The sequence below is a fragment of the Miscanthus floridulus genome, chromosome 6, assembly GCF_019320115.1.
Source record: "Miscanthus floridulus cultivar M001 chromosome 6, ASM1932011v1, whole genome shotgun sequence".
Lineage (NCBI taxonomy): Eukaryota > Viridiplantae > Streptophyta > Magnoliopsida > Poales > Poaceae > Miscanthus > Miscanthus floridulus.
In genome coordinates, this window is record NC_089585.1 from 4874086 (window position 1) to 4891762 (window position 17677).

At 55.8% G+C, this 17677-nt stretch overlaps 1 pseudogene; it reads right to left on the minus strand.

The window, feature by feature from the left end:
• Window positions 1-13961: 13961 nt before the first annotated feature.
• LOC136457467 (transcription factor PCF5-like) lies at window positions 13962-16554 on the minus strand (annotated as a pseudogene).
• Window positions 16555-17677: the final 1123 nt, after the last annotated feature.

Here is a 17677-nt window from a genome sequence, read left to right on the forward strand (position 1 = left end):
CCTTTTGGAAGCCCAGCCTTCGAACCCCTGGACCGTAACAGGCTTGGTGCCCTTTATCGTGTTTATAGCGAAACCTCTAGCGCGGTTTTTGGATTGTTTGTCTTTGTCTTGGGTGTTCTGGCCCTTTCATCTGATCTTCACATGTCCTTTTCGTTCAGACGGAGGGTTAGTTTGCCGAGCCCATTCTGGTCTCGGCAAGGTTGTAGGAAGAGCCCCTAGCCTCTGCGTGAGAGGGCCGTCGGGAGTTCTCCTGACTTTTTATACGCCCCTAGCGCGTGAGGGTTTATTTGCCGAGGCCCCTTTGGGCGCGAGCCCGGGTCGTGGGGTCTCGGCATATTTGCAGGAGGAGCCCCCTAGCCTCTGAGAAGGCCGTTGGGGGTTCCCCTGACTTTTTTATGCGACCCTCGCGCTTCCTTTTCGCTCAGAAGGAGGGGTGGAATGTGCCTCGCTACCCTCGATGGGCACAAGCGGTGGCACTTCCGGTGAGCTGTTGTCGGGTAGTCCGAGTGGAGGCCCGAACCCCGTTCGTTAGGGGATGGCTAGCGGTCCAGAGACATACTCCAAGAGTACCAGAGGATTTCTCTAGTGGGTGCCGAGGCCGTTCGTTGGGCCTCGGTGGCTCGGTGCCTCCCTACGATGGGATCCCACTTGGATACTTTCCTACCGGTCTCGGACACGACTTTGGGTGTCCCAAGCGTTTCGCTTGCTTGGGTCTCGGCCCCGTATAGGCTCGCCCGTAGTCGCCCCTGACTCTGTTATCCTAGGGCAGCTGTCGAAACCCTTTTGGGGTCCAGCCTTCGAACCCCTGGATCGTAATAGGCTCAGAGCCCGGTTCCTTCCTATGAAAGGAACAGGCCGCGGGAAATATCTTCCCTATTGGCTCGGCCACGGGGGGGCACGCCTTTTGAGGCGGTTTCATGGGGAGGCGAAACGACGCCTACTGCCATAGTGGCCAAGCGTGACGTGATGGATGGGACGTAACTGTCCTCGCATTTAATGCGGGAGACGTGGGCGCGTGGGCCACCGAAATCAGCTCGTGGTTAACCGCGCCGGGCGGGGGAAAACCTCCCCAATTTCATCGCCCGTTCATTTCGCCTCCTCCCTGCATAAATACCCGAGGAATCTCACCCCTCCTCGTCTTACCTTGCCTGCATTAGCACCGCCTCCGTCGAGCCATCGCCAGAGCAGCGGGTGCCAGGAAGAAGAAGAGAGAAGAGAGAAGAGCAAGCCTAGGGAGAAAGCGAGGAAAAAGCGAGAGCGTGGGAGGGAGAGAGAAAAACTCACTGCCGCGCCTGATTCCTCCATCGCACCCATGGCCGGCAACGTCGTCGTTGTCGAGGTGGACCCTTGGGATCCGTCGGACGTCATCGAGGAGATGCTCCAGTCGCTTGTCGACGGTGGACTCCTCCGCCCGGTGACAGACCCTAGTAGGCCGGAGTGGATTGCTCCGTACGGCGAGCCAGAGCTGAGGCCCCGCGACGGCTACGTCGTGAGCTTCGTCTCCTTCCACGAGCGCGGCCTCGGCGTCCCGGCAGACCGATTCATGCGGGCGCTCCTGCACTACTACGGTGTGGAGCTCCACAATTTTAATCCCAACTCCATCGCTCAGGCGGCTATCTTTGTTGTCGTCTATGAGGGGTATTTGGGGATCGCTCCCCATTGGGATTTGTGGCTCCACCTGTTCCGGGCGGGGCATACTACCAAGCCGACGGGCACGTCGGGTAAGAGGAAGGCATCGAGGGCCGGAGGCTGCACTCTCCAAGTGCGTCAGGACCACCTACACCTCTACATCCCGGCCCAACTCGCGTCCTCCAACCGCCGGTGGTACATGAGTTGGTTTTACCTCCGCAATGACAACGGAGGACTTCCCCCTTATACTGGGCGGATTATGGGGAGTTGCCCGGAGAAATGGAAGTGGGGCATCCTGAAGGTCAACTAGCCCAAGCTGGAGCCGCTCCTAGAGGGGCTGGCGAGGCTACGGAGCCATGGCCTCACGGTCGCTGTGGTCGTGGCCGCCTTCCACCGCCGGAGGGTGCTGCCGCTGATGGCTCGGCAGCGGCGGCTGTTCGAGATGAGGCCGAGTGAGCCCGTTGAAGGCACCCGGATGTCTTCCTCCGCCCTTTCCGACGAGGAAATTCTCTGTCGGGTGGGGGAGACGGTAGATGCGAAGTTGAGGGGCGGCAACCTGACCCCCTTCGTGATGCGACCGTTGCGGGGGTTCCTTTCGCTGGTAAGTCGAGTGCCGCTGTGGCCTCTAAGCCTCCTCAATCTCCCTTTATCCCTTGTTTCCTTATGCGCGTTTGTCGTTCCTTCAGGGGATGAGGGACGTGCGCTCCTCTCCGCCACCCGTTCCCGAGGACGCGGGGCAGCGGGCGATCAACCGCGCTCACGCCGACGCGCAGAAGAAGCGAAAGGACGCTAAGGCGGCGAAGCGCACGAAGCACATCCTTGCGCGCGAGGCATTGGATAAGCGCCGCCGTCAGCAACGGAAGGATGGTCTCCCGTTGGAGGAATCCCCATCGACGTCATTGTCGACGGAGGCCTCGGACAGGAATGACAAGGGCGAGGGAGGGCGAGGTCCCGTGGACCACCTTCCTAATGTCATGGAGGTGGCGCCCGGGGCATCGGCAAGTAGCCCGGCACCCCTGGGAAGGGGAGGAGAAGCGGACCCGGGGCCGGCGGTTGCCCGCTCTAGGGCCAAGGCCGATACGCCTAAGGCGCGGGCGTTAGGCAAACGCGCCGTCAGCCCGGTAGGCTCGGCGGCCATGGCGGAGCAGGTGGCGGTGGAGGCAATGCCACCGCCCCCGCAGAGGACCGAAGGGGCGCCGGGGTCTGCTGAGGACCGACTGGCGCCGATGGATATGGATGCGACGCCACTGCCGCCGCCTCCGCCGTTGTGGATGAGGTTTGCTGTGGCGAAGCGGGGGCCGCCCCGTTCTAAGTAAGTGTATTTTTGGCAGGGTCGTAGTGTCTTCCGTTCGCTTTTTTGGTCTCGTGCTGACCCTGTAGGTTAATTTTCTTTAGTCGGAAGCGGCCTACGGACGACCTCCCCTTGGCGCCCCTCAAGGCACTTAAGGCGAGCCCCGGCTCCTCCGCCCACTGGGTGGCGGAGGCACAAGCCGCCATCCAACGTGGCGCGGTGTCGGCGATGGTCGACCCAAAGGAACCGGCCGCCCAAGGAGGGGTTGCCGAGGCGGCCCCTACACGGTCGGATGGGGCCGTCGTGCCCTTTGTTGCCGAGGCTCCCGGGGCCTCCGAGGCTGAGGCGATGGAGGCCCCGGCGCCTACGACCGCCGAGACCGCAGTGTCCACGGTCGGTGTTTCTACGTCTGCCGAGGCCACAATGGTGGAGGCCGGAGCCCCCGAGACCGCCGAGGCCGTGATCGCAGAGGCCGGAGCCCCCGAGGTCACCACGGCCGTCGTGATGGCGGCAAGGCCATCTGTGCAGGAGGCGGAGATGCAGGCGGTGGAGGCCTCGGCCGTGCCCTTGGCTCAGGGCCCGCCGTTGTTGCGGGAGAGCGCCCGGGAGACGGAGGTCTATCCGATCTCCTCCGATGATGCTTCCCGGGCGCGGGAGGTGGTCGACGCCGAGGAGACCGATGCCGTGGAGCAGCCAGCGCCGCTCTTGGGCGAGGGAAGCTCGGCCCTCGTGCGGGTGCGACCCGAGCCCCGCAGGTGGGATCACCCGCGGGTACTGTGGCGGAGCCAGGACGACCCTGAGGGGGGGCCTCTGTTCGCCCTCGAGGACACGGCCGAGGGCGGGTGCTGGAGTACCTTCGAGTAGTACCATGAGCTGGCGGAGCGGTCGCTATGGACGGCGCTGTCCGTGGTGGCCGACAAACTGCCCGGAGTCGCCCAGGTTTATGTTTTCCTTTCTCGCGTGACGTTGTTCTTTTCTCGGTTTTGTCGCAATCGATGACCTCTGCTCTGCCTCCTCAAGAGCTCAAGACCTGGTCCCTTGGGAAGTCGGTCTTCCTCCAGCGAGAGAGGGGAGTCTAGGACCAGCTTCAGCGGCAGAGGGGCCTTCTTGCTGATGCTAACGAGCTTCTATCGGCATGAAGCGCTAAGGTGGAGGACCTCCGCCTTCGCTGTGCCAACACGAAGGTCGAGGCGGCCACAGCCTAGACACAGCTCGCCCCCTTGGCGGCGCGGATCAAGGAGCTGGAGGACGAGCTTACCCGCGCCGTTAGCGATCAGGATGCCTTCAGATCCCGGGCTGAAGAAGCGATGGCCTCGGGCAAGGCCCTCGCCGGGCAGCTGGGGGAAGAGGAGAGTGCGCACCGGCTGACCAAGGGCGCTTTGAACGAGGCCCTTGCTTCGGTTGAGGCCTCGCAAATCGAGGCTGTGGTTTTGAGGGGGACGGTCGAGGGTGAGTTCCAGTCCCCTTGTTTCGTTTCCTTCTCCTTATGTTCGCTCCCTAACTTCTTTGTATGACGCAGAGCTGGGGAGTGAAGTTTCCAGGGTGGCGGCCGAGACCCGACGCTAGGAGCAGAAGGCCAAGGGTGAGTCCCGTGGGCTTCCATCCCTAACTTGGGTTGTTTTTTCTCTGGCTCAACCTCATTCCATTCTCCGCGGTGCAGAGTCAGAGGCGGAGTTCGCTCGGGCCGCCGAGGCTTCCAGCACGGTGCAGACAGTGCTTGACAATGAGATCAAGGAGCACGAGGCGCTGAAACGTGCCACCCTTTCTACCTGCGAGGCCTTGGAAGTCGAGGGAGTTTAGTCAGGCAGCTCCCTTGGGAGTCGCTTGATTGCGCTGAGCAGCCAGGTGCGCGAGCGACTCTGAGTAGTGCTGCACACAGGTGTCAAGCGGGCGATGGCCGTCATCTCCTCTCACTACCTTGGCGTCGACCTCCTGGCCATCAGTGATGGCTATGTTCTGCCTGATGATGACGAGGAGGCCAACGTGGCGGTCGTGAAGCTGATGGAGGCGGCGGAGGGCCCTGGCACGGCGCTGGCGACGCTCTTCGAAGAGGAGGTGGTTCCTCCCCTACCATCTGCCGGTGTTGAAGGCCCCGAGCCTTAATCTGGGCCCCGGGGGCTATGTAAAGATAGAACAGGGGTTATTTTTGTATCATAACGTTTGTGGCCGTCGAGGCCCTTGTTTCTGAAGTATTTGTGTTTCTTAGTTGTTTTTCTCATGCTTCCGAGCCTTTGTCCTCTGTTGCTTCTGATCAGATTTCGTTTGCAAAATACCCCTTTGGGGCCTAAGCCGTCCCTTGAGCGAGAGGTAGTGAGGGAGTGCCGTAGTCCCGGGGTCATAGGCCGTCTCGCGACTCTACCGGCCTCTTGCTTAGGAAACAGACCTTGGTCCGAGGAGTCTTTACAAATGATTCGTCAGAGCCTGCTAGAGTCTTGGCAGTAGGAATTTTTGCGAAAAACAACTAAAGAATGGTGTGTGGGACTTAGGGGGAGTCCCCCATCTAGCCCCCGAGAGAGGCTTGGTTCTGCCAAGGCAGAGCCGAGTCTCCCTTGTCAGTCTTGATTGTATTGCCGAGACCTACGATGGGCTCGGGGGGTTTCTCGAAAAATAAGACCAACTAAAGAACGCTTTTTAATTATATTTCAGGGAAACGACATATACAATGCTTGGAAATTTAGGGATAAAAGCGACGTAGCTGTTCTATGTTCCAAGCGTTGGTGAAGATTTCGCCCTTCTCGTTGGCTAGCTTGTAGGTCCCGGGCTTTAGTACTTGGGCGATGATGTACGGTCCTTCCCATGGCAGGGTCAGCTTGTGGCGACCCTTGTTGCTCTATGCTAGCCTCAACACTAGGTCGCCTACCTTCAAGTCTTGGCCTCGGATGTGTCGGGCCTGATAGCGCCGCAGGCTCTGCTGGTATTTGGCTGAGTGTAGTAGCGCGACGTCTCGGGCTTCCTCCAGCTGATCAAGGGCGTCCTCTCGGGTGGTGTGGTTACTTTGTTTGTTATAGGCTTGCAGCCTCGGGGAACCATATTCCAGGTCGGTGGGTAGGATGGCCTCGGCCCCATAGACTAGGAAGAAAGGCGTGAATCCCGTGGCTCGGCTTGGAGTGTTCCTCAGGCTCTAGATGACCGACGGGAGTTCGGCGAGCCATTTCTTGCCAAACTTTTTCAACCGGTTGTGAATCCTTGGCTTGAGGCCTTGTAGGATCATGCCGTTGGCACGCTCCACTTGGTCGTTGGTCCTTGGGTGTCCTATGGCCGACCAGGCCACTCGAATGTGGTGGTCGTCACAAAACGTCAGGAACTTTTTGCCGGTGAACTGCGTCCCGTTGTCGGTGATGATAGTTGTTGGTGTTTCTCAACCCAAAGGGGTATGGGGATGGTGCCAGTTGCCAGATTCTGCTCCGCCGAGGTCGGTTCTTCAGGGAGTGGTGGAGCGGAGCTTGACGACTGGGTATCGCCGCGAGCCACCAGTGATTTTCCTTTGTCCAAGCTCAGGCCAGACAGGTCCCCAGCCAGGGACCCCGTACCAACAACTGGTCATAGGATATCGGCGGGGAGTGGCGTGCCGCCCCGGGTTCGCGTAGCGTCGGGCTGGCCTTGCTCGCGTCATGCCTGGCAAGCACGGCGAGAGCGGCCGCCCGGGTGCCGCCTGCGCCTGGGCAGCCAGTGCGTAACTTCATCGTCAGATGGTGGGGCTCGAGGAGCGATGAGTACCATGTCGTACTCATGCCCTAGAGACATGAACTCTAGGCTCCCGAACCAAACCACGGTGCTGAGACGCAATGGTCGTACGGGGTTTGCCATCCGAAACGTGCTGGGATGACGAAACTGACACGCAGAGGCCCCTACCTGGCACGCCAACTATCGGTGTTTCAGACCGGGGGGTCCTCAACCGACCAGTGAATTTGTTCTGCGTGCTCCTGATTCCGGATGGTGATGCAAAGAGACAAGATTTATACTGGTTCAGGCAATCGGCGCCCTACGTCCAGTCTGAGAGATCAAACTTGTATTCCTTGCACCGAAGTGCTCGTAGTAGGGGGTTATAAGCTAAGGGAGAGAGGGAACTAGTCGCAAGTCTCGGTAGGGTGTCGTGTGGGCCATCTGAGATGTTGCTCTCAAGCGGCTGGAATGTGTGCGTGTCTGTATGTTACCCGGTCCCCCCCTAAGTGGCCCAAGTCCTCTCCTTTTATAGTTGAAGGGAGAATAAGGACAGTACATGTATTACTATGCGGCATCGTGCCAATAGGGGTGGCACGTCCGAGCCCTATGGCCTATTCCTGTGGCGGCGTGGTCGTAGGAGAGGTCCGTCCTTGGAGTATGGGGGCGGCATGGTTGTCCCATCAGATCCTGTGCGTCGTGGGAGCCCCGGGAATGCCTCGGAGTGGACGCGGCGGTGAACGTGCAAGCCACTGTGGACGGACTGTGCTCGAGACCGGGATTTAGTTGGTGCCGAGACTTGCACTGCGGTGGGGAGGTCTCGGCAGGCACAAACCCCAAGATAGCCGAGGCCCTGGTGTACAGTGCCGAGGCCTTGAGCGGGCGGCTGATCGTGGGTACAGCGTTAGGACACAGTGGCCGGTAATCCCTATCCCCCATCGTACCCTATCCCAGCCGGTATGGCGTGGATCGTGGACACAGTGTTAGGACACAGTGGCCGGTAACCCCCGCCGTGCCCTGTCCTGGCCGGTATGGCGCTGATGCGACCTCGGGTCGCGTCGTCCATTCTGTGGCGTTGAGCCACCGTCCGGCTGAGATTGCGGGAGTGGTTGAAGTATTAATGAGACGTGACGTGCTGTCGGGAGGTTGACCGAGGCGGGGGTGACGGGCTGCGGACGAGCCGGCCTCGGGCGACATGGAGAATGAGGCCTCGCGTGAGACGAAGATCAGGCTCCTTGCCGAGGCCTCGCGCGAGAGGCCTCGCACGATACGGAGAACGCGCCTCCTGCCGAGGCCTTCCCTGGGAAGCCTCACACGAAGCGGAGTTTACGTCAGGATGCCGAGGCCTCCTGCTCGAGGCTCGAGGCGAGGAGGGGGAGGACCCAGGGGGCTCGGTCGTGGCGGGTGAGGGGCCCACGACTTACCTTCTAGCTTTTATTATTTTTTTAGATGGGACTTTAGCGACCCATTTGATGTTTTGCTTGGGGTACCCCATTCTAAGGTACCCGACAAGCAGTCTCACATTCACAATTCATAGATCAAATATGAAAGACAAGATGATCAAAATTTCAGCTGTTTGTGCAATGCCGCCTCATTAAAAACCTTTCTAGGTAAAACTCACACCTCGTGAGAAACCCTAGAAAGAAAAAAATAGTACGGCCAGCTCATTTTAAAGTTCAAATATTCAAAGTTATTACAAACCAGAGTTTAAATATCCACTCACACTCTCACAAACAATCAGACTCACAGTCACAGACACTCTAAGAGTCTCAGACTCACAAAGACACTCAAGACTCAACTAGCAGCAGCATCTTGATCTCCACTCTCCAACAGCAGCAGCACAAGCACTCAACCAATAGAAGCATTCTTATCCTCATCAAGCCATAGGTTCTTGAAGTAGTCTTCTAACTCCTGGTCCTCCATAGTATGTTGTGCTCTTTGCTGGCCTAACAGCAGCAGCACAAGCCACAATATGTCAAAGTAAGCATAGCAGTTGTATTAGAAGATGCATTATCAAGGCTAACAGTGAAAACTTTGTCAAGCAGACCAAAATCTCGAAGCACACTAGCAATACATTCAGCAATGTTAATACCATTATGAGACACTTCAATCGGTTTAAAACCTATCACAGATTTCTTAAGTTCCCAATCAGCAGTAATATAGTGAGCAACAACAGTTATGTAATCTTCCTTAGCATTACCTGACCATATATCAGAAGTCAAACAAACAGAAGACACACCAGGCATAACAACATTTTTAAGGTGATGCAGTTTTTCATTGTAAAGCTCAGACATGTCTCTAGCTATGGTAAATCTAGAGACTCTATTATACCTAGGGTTGTGAGCACGCTGAATGTAATCATCCCAGGCATCAGTATCAGCTATTGCTAAAGTAAGATCTAGTCTAGCAATCAAACGACATAGCTCAGCCCTAGCAACATCTGCTTTATATTCCCAGTTTCTATAAGATTCATCGGGGTTTAAAGCAAGCCTAGTTTGAACCATAGCAGCATGATCTGCCTTCTTCCTGCATGATTTCTGATGTCTAAGCAAATGGCCAGTGCCAACATTTGAATTAGCAAACAACCTAGCCTTACAGAACATGCAAACTCCAACAACACGCTTCTTACCATCAATGTTTCTATGACTTCATCGAAGTCTCCCCAGACAGTAGATCAACGCTTACCAGTGCTGGACGATGCTAGAGAGTCATTGTCATTAGAGGCCATAGCACCACTAGCCAGCGCTGCCTCCTCTAGGTTGATCGGAGCAGCATTGCTACTGAACAAGAGCGCAACAACATCTCCCTATGTCGTCGACATCGTCGGGGAGCTGCCCTAACTCGATGAGCTCTTCATTGATGGTTCTAGGGTAGTGGCCATCTTCGTCGTCCATGGACACCCCAACCTCGTCTTCTTCCCCTCTCGGCACCGTACCTCAATGGCTCGTGCGGCATCGGCACAACGCACCAGGCATCGGCCGACGACCTACGAACAAAGAACAGAGAGATCTAGGGTTAGGGTTCATGTGAAGATAGAGAGATTAGGGTTAGGGTTCATGTGAAGACAGATAGATCTAGGGTTCATGACTGAACCTACACAGCCGGAGCCCGACGCCGGAGAGGCGGAGATGAAGACGCGGCGTTAGGAGCACCACCCCGATAGACGGCGAGCGACGAGATCAACCGGTGGAGGACAACGACCGATTAGAGAGAGGCCGGGATGAAGAAGAGAGTATGAGAAGAGGAAGACGAGAGGAGATCTGCAAGATCCGGTGGTGGAAACGTCACCGGAGACGGGCAGGACGACGTTAGTTGCAGGCGGGCGGCGACGAGGGCGAGAGCGAGTCAGCGAGAGAGGCGAGAGCGACTTGGCCCGACGGGTGGGGAATGGGGATTAGGGTTTGGGGAGGGCGGCGGCCGCGGCGGGGGGGGGGGGGGGAGCTTATATTGCCTCCCCTAGGAGCCGGGCCTGGCCATGCCCGCCGTTAGAAAATGGGCTGGGCCGTGCCACGCCGTCGGGCTGGGGTGGCGGCCCAAGCACGGACTGTGCTTCGGGCCGTGCCTGACATGGGCCCGGTGAAGGCCGGGCCGGGCCGGGCTTGGGCCGGACAAAAAAACGGGCTTAGGGTCGTGCCGCGGGCTGCATGCTCATGTTTAGAGGCAACGCGCGACCCACTTGCATTGCACGTTACGTACGCCATGGCATCTCCATTTATCGCCTCCAGCGCGGCGGCGTACGTGCGTGCCCGCCGGATCCGTCAGCGTCGTCAGAGCCTTTGGATCAATCACCAGAAAGACGAGGGACGACGCGCGAGAGCGCGCGCGCCACGGCAGGACGGGATGGGCCACGGCGGATGCAGAGGACGGCGCCAGGGGCGACGCCGTACGCGGCCGCATTTACGGCCCTCATGTGCTTCTCATGTTCCGTTCTGCGGCCGGGTACAAAGCGCCGATCTGGCGGATGGGATCAGTGGATCACATCAATCATATCGGCCGCCTGTGCAGCCTGCCGCCTCCTGTCCTGCCTGCCTGCCTGCGCATGGGAACGTGGCCTGAGCGGCTGAGCCTGACGCGCCCGCTCCCTCTTCTCCCGTGTGCAGCTGCAGCTGCATGCAGGCGAGTGAGACCGTACGTACTACCCGGCCGGCCCCTGCCTGCCGGCCATCATTGTGTCGGAGTTGCCGTGATACACCGGCAGCTGCGAACACCACTAGCGCCATGGCCAATTGACCATGCATGCGATGATGCATCGCTGTCCTGTCCGTCGGGTCGTATTCGCACCGGCCACTAGCCGGGTCGCGGCCGCCCGCTCCGTCGTCGTCGTCGCCTGCAGTTCACCGCGAGGGCCGGGGCTGCATCTGCATGCATGTCATGTGGAGCTCCACGCGAATCTGACGACCTGTTCGTTTCCGGCTACAGTCGTGTCGTCGTCGCACACCGGCCGCCTGGCGGCCCGCCCCGGGCTGGGGACTCCCGTCAGGTTTGTTTCGGTAGCTTCCGCATGCATGGCCGCCGTGCAAACGCATGTGATCCGTTTGCATGGCCGTTTCCCGACTCCTGCATGCGGTGGTGGGTGCCGGCTGATGCTACAGCTAGTACTCGTACACCACAGTCCAGTCCACGTCCACAGGACACGATCCACACCACCACATGTAGTACGACGTACGTATGTAGTAGTAGCTTTCTTTGGGCTTGCCTCAAAACCCTTCTTTTCCCTCAGGAAAGCGCGAGGGATCTGGTTCTTCCAAGCCTCAGCTAGATATTGCATATATCCTCTCAATCAAAAGAAAATATTGCATATACGTGTGGTAGGTACGTGCCTTTGTCTGATTGTTTGGCTCTTGTAGACTATAGCCATCCTCTGTGTATATATGTGCCTGCATTTTAGTATAGATTCAATAACTCAAGTGTAGTGCTTCATTTTAAAGATAGCGCACTTGATCTCGATATATCGTTTCAACCAAGAGGTTTTGGAGCACCTAACTTCATATACTTGACCGCCGTATTTCTCCAAACATGGGGCCCTCAAGCAGTTCCCATGCATCCCCTCTATTTATTATGAGCGTGCTCCACCCCATTGTTCCTTATGTATTCATAATTTCACACAGCTTTATTATAGGCCTCACAATAATATATGCTAGGAAAGAGAATGACAAATGTAGTGGGGTTTGTGATGAAATTTAAGGGCCTCCTAAAAATATGAGTTCATATAGGGGGTCAATTGGTTTAAAATGTCTCCCTATCAAATATAAAGTATAGAAACAAGTCAGGTCGAGTTGCTCTTAGTATGGAATATGGACCATATGTGATTCCATAGACCCATCACATGGACTTGTCAACGATCATTGAGTGGAGATTTTCACTAAATTAGTCAATTGTATTATAGCCTTATCACGTGAAGTAAAGATGAAACTATGTTACTGGGTACTCCGTCCGTCCTAATATATAAGACGTAACTACTTTTTATTCATGTCCTATAATATAAGGCGTGCTCTCTCTAGAGGCGTATACATCGATGCAGTAATACTAGTGTTATGAGAGAGAATTAAATGCGTTCCTTAGTCTTTGAACCGGAGGTAGTTACGCCTTATATACTAGGACAGAGGGAGTACGAGGATACGGTGTTGTATTTGACTGACTATCTTATCCCACTTTATTTTATTTGATATGTACATATAATTTTGTAGATTTACATATTTAACATGCTAATTGTACTATGGCACAAGACAAAAGTGAACAATCTTTGTTATGCTAACCATATACATATGTAATTTTGTGTTGTTTGATGGAAATGTATACTCCCAAATACTACTACTACAAAATGCCACATTTTATACACGATCTAAGATAGCATGTGAACCAACATTGATGATCAAGTATTGAGTGCATGAAAAAAAACATAGATGGCGTGTGTTCTATTTTTCCAAGCACTCATCATGTCTAATTACCTAAATTGTTTGTGTCCTTTTTTTTGGCGAGATTGAAACATGGCGAGCTGGTTAGACTTCCGCCATTGCTAGCTAATTGGTATGTAAAATATTATCTGTATCACTTATCTCAACGGTAATGAAATTGTAACAACACATCGCACTTATGGACTGTCTTTAGGAATCAAAATGATAGCATAACACTTGCATAATATCATGTAGTTAATCACACTATTGCTAATATATAGATCAGTATTTTTAGAAATTCGATTGCGGCACTCACATATATTGGTTCAAACACAGTGAGAAACATGGGATTGATTCACATATTGATACATATAACCTTATTAACTTGCATGGCATAGCCCCATATATAAGTAAAATAAAACGAGTCTTTATATATGCTACATATTCTCTCTCTATTCTCTATGGTGGAACAAAATATCTTGACAAACTCACAATGTAGCTGCCGGGCCAGGCTAAAGCCTGTAAAGTACTGATATGTTCTTTGTGATAACCACTTGCGCACTCATCAGTGTTGTGAATGGCATGGGGTGTATAAAGCGTCGGTAGCACATTCCATGCCGCAATGCAAGCATGCAAAGCCCCTCATCTATGGCGGCCGACTCCTAGAGGAGATGAATGAAGGGCCCGGCCCCGGGCTCCTCCAAGAACTAGATGACGTGCCTCTCATCATCACCCATCATCCCCTACAGCAAAACTACCAGCTAGCGCCCTAGTAAAAGTTAAAACAGCGACAGGGCAGGGCAGACAAAGGTAGTACTCCATCCACGACTCCATGTGGAAGCCAATCAGAGAGGCCTGGCTGAGGAGGTGGAATCATGCATGGCCATGGCTGGCGGGTTGCCGCCGGGATGGCCCCCCACTGCATCTCGACTCCCTCCTCCTGCCTCCTGGCATCTGTCACAAAGAGTTGCGCTGCATCAGCCAGACAGGCACTGCCCATTGCAGGCAGGCAGGCAGGCTAGCGGGCCTGAGGTAAAATGGTTAAAATGCCGGGGGGCAATGTACTGTGCCGCCGGTGGCCGCATGTACTGCGCTAATGACACGCAGCAGAGGCCCCAGATCCTGTACTAATGACACGCAAAGAGACACAAAACCTTTTCCCTGTGTCATTCTTGCCGTGCCCAGTGATAGATGGATGGAGATCATGGATGGCACAGGAAAGATCATGGATAGCACAGGAAAGCTGCTGCTGCTGCTGCTGTCGCTGCGTCCTCCTGCAGTCCTGCTACAGCAGCGGCGGCAGGGCAAGAGAACAAACCAATCACATGCTGGTACACTGCTTAGCGTGAGGCCATGCAATGAACCTACTCCTGCAAGCTTTGTGGTATCTTTTTTTTCTTAATAAAAAAGAGGCTTAAAGTGTGCACAAATCCTACTCTTGTGATGCCTTTGAGGTCTTTAATTTCTCACTTCCAAACAATGGTTCGGCAAGAACAAAGCCAAGATAAGATAAGATAAGATACTTGTGACAGGCTGCAGCAGGTAGGAGACTGGCACCATCCTAGGTGTATACTACTAATTTTAAAATGTTAAATAAAATTAGGAGGAGATCTTAGGGCATACAGGGAGGCACAATCTGTTTCAAATGCCAATCACAGGAAACAAATTAAAGAACGAAAGACTAGTGAGTTCTTGAAGCAAAAACCATTGACACAAGCAGCAAGGGATCTAGAAAACCGACCGACCGACCGACCAACCAGCCAAAAGAGGGCCTAGCTCCCAATCTTGCTCCTCCTTGTTGCAATCATCCATTCCGGACCATAGGAAGAAGCAGCAAATTATAACTACCTGAAATGGGGATAGAAAATTGCATCAGAAATTTCTATCCAAGAAACAGCAGTGCTGTAGTGGGAATACAGTGCTAGAAGGAAGAATTACAAGAGAATTCTCACAAGGGTGCATGTTGAGGAGCTAACGATGATGTTACTGATCCTGATACATGGTGTATTGCTCAATGCTCATGGTGTTTGGTGGTGGCTGGAGTAATCTGTGCTCCAGTGCTGCTGTCAGTGGTGAGAAGCCGAGGACACAGACGGCGGCGGCTTGTCGCCATTGCCGCTGCCGCCGTTGTGCTCCTCGTCGCCCTGTATCCTGGTGGGGATGCGGATCCCGGAGAAGCCGATGCCGGGCGCGAACCCGATGGCCGACACGGTGGGGCTGAGCCCGCCACCATGCTGCTGCTGCATCGGGTTGTCGGCTTCGACGGTCTCCGGCCATCCTCGTTCGGAGGGCTGGTTACTGGACTGAAGGGGTCCCCTCTGGAAGAAGAACTGGCTCTGGCCGCCAAGCGCCGCCTGCATGTGCGCCGCCTGCTGCGACACGTTGAACAGGTAGCCGCCAGTGCTCCCGCCGCCTGGGTCGGGCACGTTCCACGGCACCATGCGCTGGCTCTGCGCCTGCTCGGTCCACATGGCGCCGCCGCCGCCGCCGCCGCCGAACGAGTAGCAGGCGGCTCCGGGGAAGATCGCCTGCTGCGCGGAGCCATTGCCGCCGTGGCCTTGTTGCGACCGGTCCTGGTGCTGGTGGTGGAACATGGGGTCCGGGAGGGACTGCAGGGACAGCCGGAGCTCCTGGCTGTGGCTGCCGGTGCGCGACAGGAGGTCAGGCGTGTAGCTTTGGAAGCCCATGGCGGACGACTGCGCCGCCGCCGTGGACGAAGACGCCTCGCCTGCCTCCCGTGCCAGCCATGGGAAAGAAAGACTTGATCGTGTCCGCGATGGAGTCCGAGTCGAGCGACGCCGGAAGGAAGCCCGCGCCGCTGCCGCTGCCGCCGCCGCTGGCTCCACCAGCACCCGGGAAGTCGAAGGCCGTGTGCGCGACGGTGATGGCCTGCGCCTGGTCGTCGGAGTTCTCGGCGGAGTCGGGGTGCGTGGAGGAGGACGGCGGCTCGGTGGCATTGGCTGCGGTGGCCGTGGGCTGCCATGTGGGCAGCGTCTCGAGCTTGTCGATGGCGTCCTTGGCGTTCTTGATGAGCCAGTCCACGGCCTTGCTGGGGCGGTCGTAGCCCAGGCGGTCCTGCACGTCGTAGAACTGGATGGCGGTGTGCGCCGACAGGCGGACGCGTCGGTCCCGCGGCCCGCGCGCCGTGCACACCTTGCTGTGGCGGTCCTTGCGTCCCGTGGAGCGCACAATGTGCCCTCCCTGCACCGCCACGATCTCCCCGCCGCCACCGGCGCCGCCCCTCACGCGCGAGTGCGACGCGGACGTCGCAGCCACGACCTCGCCGCCCGCGCCTCCTCCTCGCGGCCGCGAGGAGTGGGACGCCGCGGGCGCCGCCTGCTCCTGCGCCGTGAACTGGTGCACGTGGTGCTGGCCGACTCCCCCGAAGGACAGGAGGTGCGGCTGGAAGCTGTGGTGGTGGTGGTGGGAGTGGGACTGGCCGGCGTCGCCCATGGGCGCGAGAAGGGCATACTCGGCGGACAAGTCGCCCCGCTGCCTCACGGCCGCCGCGGCCTGCAGGTGCTGGAGCTGGAACAGGGGGACCGGCGGCGGGTCTTGGTCCTGCTGCACTTGCTGGTGGAGCTGCAGCAGCCGGTGGTGGTGGTGCCGCTGCTGCTCATCTGCTTCTTGCTGCGCCCCTCCTCCTCCTTCTCCGCCGCCGCCTCCGTCGCCGTCGTGAGGAGCCCGGTGGTGGTGCCTCGGATCCAGATCCCCCGCTTGCTTGGCCGCCGTTACTGCTGCTCCGCGTCCGACAATGCGCATCCATCCACCTCGCCGGAGCCCATAACTAGGACGACAAGAAACACAAAAAGGAACACAGTCAAAAGAGTGGAGAAGAAGGCGGCGGCGGCCGTGACCGCGGCATGGGGATGGATAGCAGACGAAGTGGTGGCCAGGGATGGATGGACACTAACCCAGGAGGAGAGGAGTGGAGGCCAAGCTCGAAGCTTTCTCGCTTTCTTTTTCCCCTCGGGAGTGTGTGGGAGCTCCGAGCGCAGGAGGCACAAGGGAGGCAGCAAGACAGGATGATAAGACGAGGATTTGGGATTTAGCGGTCGAGGAGAGAGAGAAAGGGAGAGTGCGTGTGTGTCCCTCTCGTCTCTTCTCTCTTGTGACTTGTGACTGCCGCTGCCACTCGCTGTCCCTCTCGCTAGCTGATGAGCGAGAGCGGCTGGGGGCTGCTGGAGGTTGCTGGACAGGGTGGACAGCGAGGTGCGAGAGGGGTGTTTGGGAAGCCAAATTTGGAGGAGCTCAGCTGGGGGATGCGTGGCTTTGGGTGGGGATGCATCACATTCACAGGGTGGCTCATTTCGGCACTTGGATGGATGATTTATGATCTTTGTATGCTTGCTTGCAAATGCCCTTTGTTTGTTATGCATGCATGGGTCCGATTCTTCCCGTTACGAACAACGGCCAGATGCCCGCGTGAAAACATATATAATTATTAGCGAGTGTTTGATTCACGCACACACTCCGCCTCGCCACAGCTATGGCCCGTAACCATTTATTAGGCTAGTGTTTGGTTCATACACACCAGCACACTTGTTTTTCTCAACAGAGTGTGGCGCTGAATATGATTCTGCCACCACAACTCGTCACAATTGAACAGGTGGGCGTGGCTAGCCGTGGCCTAACCAAACAGCCCCTTAAACCGCCAGTGCGGCCTGAATTTCATACTCGTATTTCATTTTGGAAACATGCATGTGTAGGAGTTCAAAATTCAGCGCAACAGGCAACTATTTGAACAGTAAAGATTTCATGATCAAAATTGTTTTTTTCTTCTATCACTATGAGACATTGACAAGGTGCAACCATGAAGGCAAAATTTACAGGAGCTTGTATTCATCGTTCCTTTTCCGTGTTTCCCTAATTTTACACGTTAGTAATTTTTCCCTTTAAAATCTACACTTTTAGACGAATAAAGCTGTAAGTGTTAATAACAAACGAATACACGGATTCTTTATAAAAGAAAAGAATCATCGCAAAAAAAAAAAAAAAGAATAAGAAAATGACCTGAACCCTTGCTTTCAGCAGCTTTGAATTCCAAACTCAATATACAACTCAAAACCACCTCTCAATCATACAAGTTTCGCTTAATTAGCTGCAGAATATTGCCTCACCTGATATGACAATTTCCTTTTCATTTTGTACATATATTCCGACTTGATGCTTCTAACTAGATACTTTCTTTTCTCCTACAATG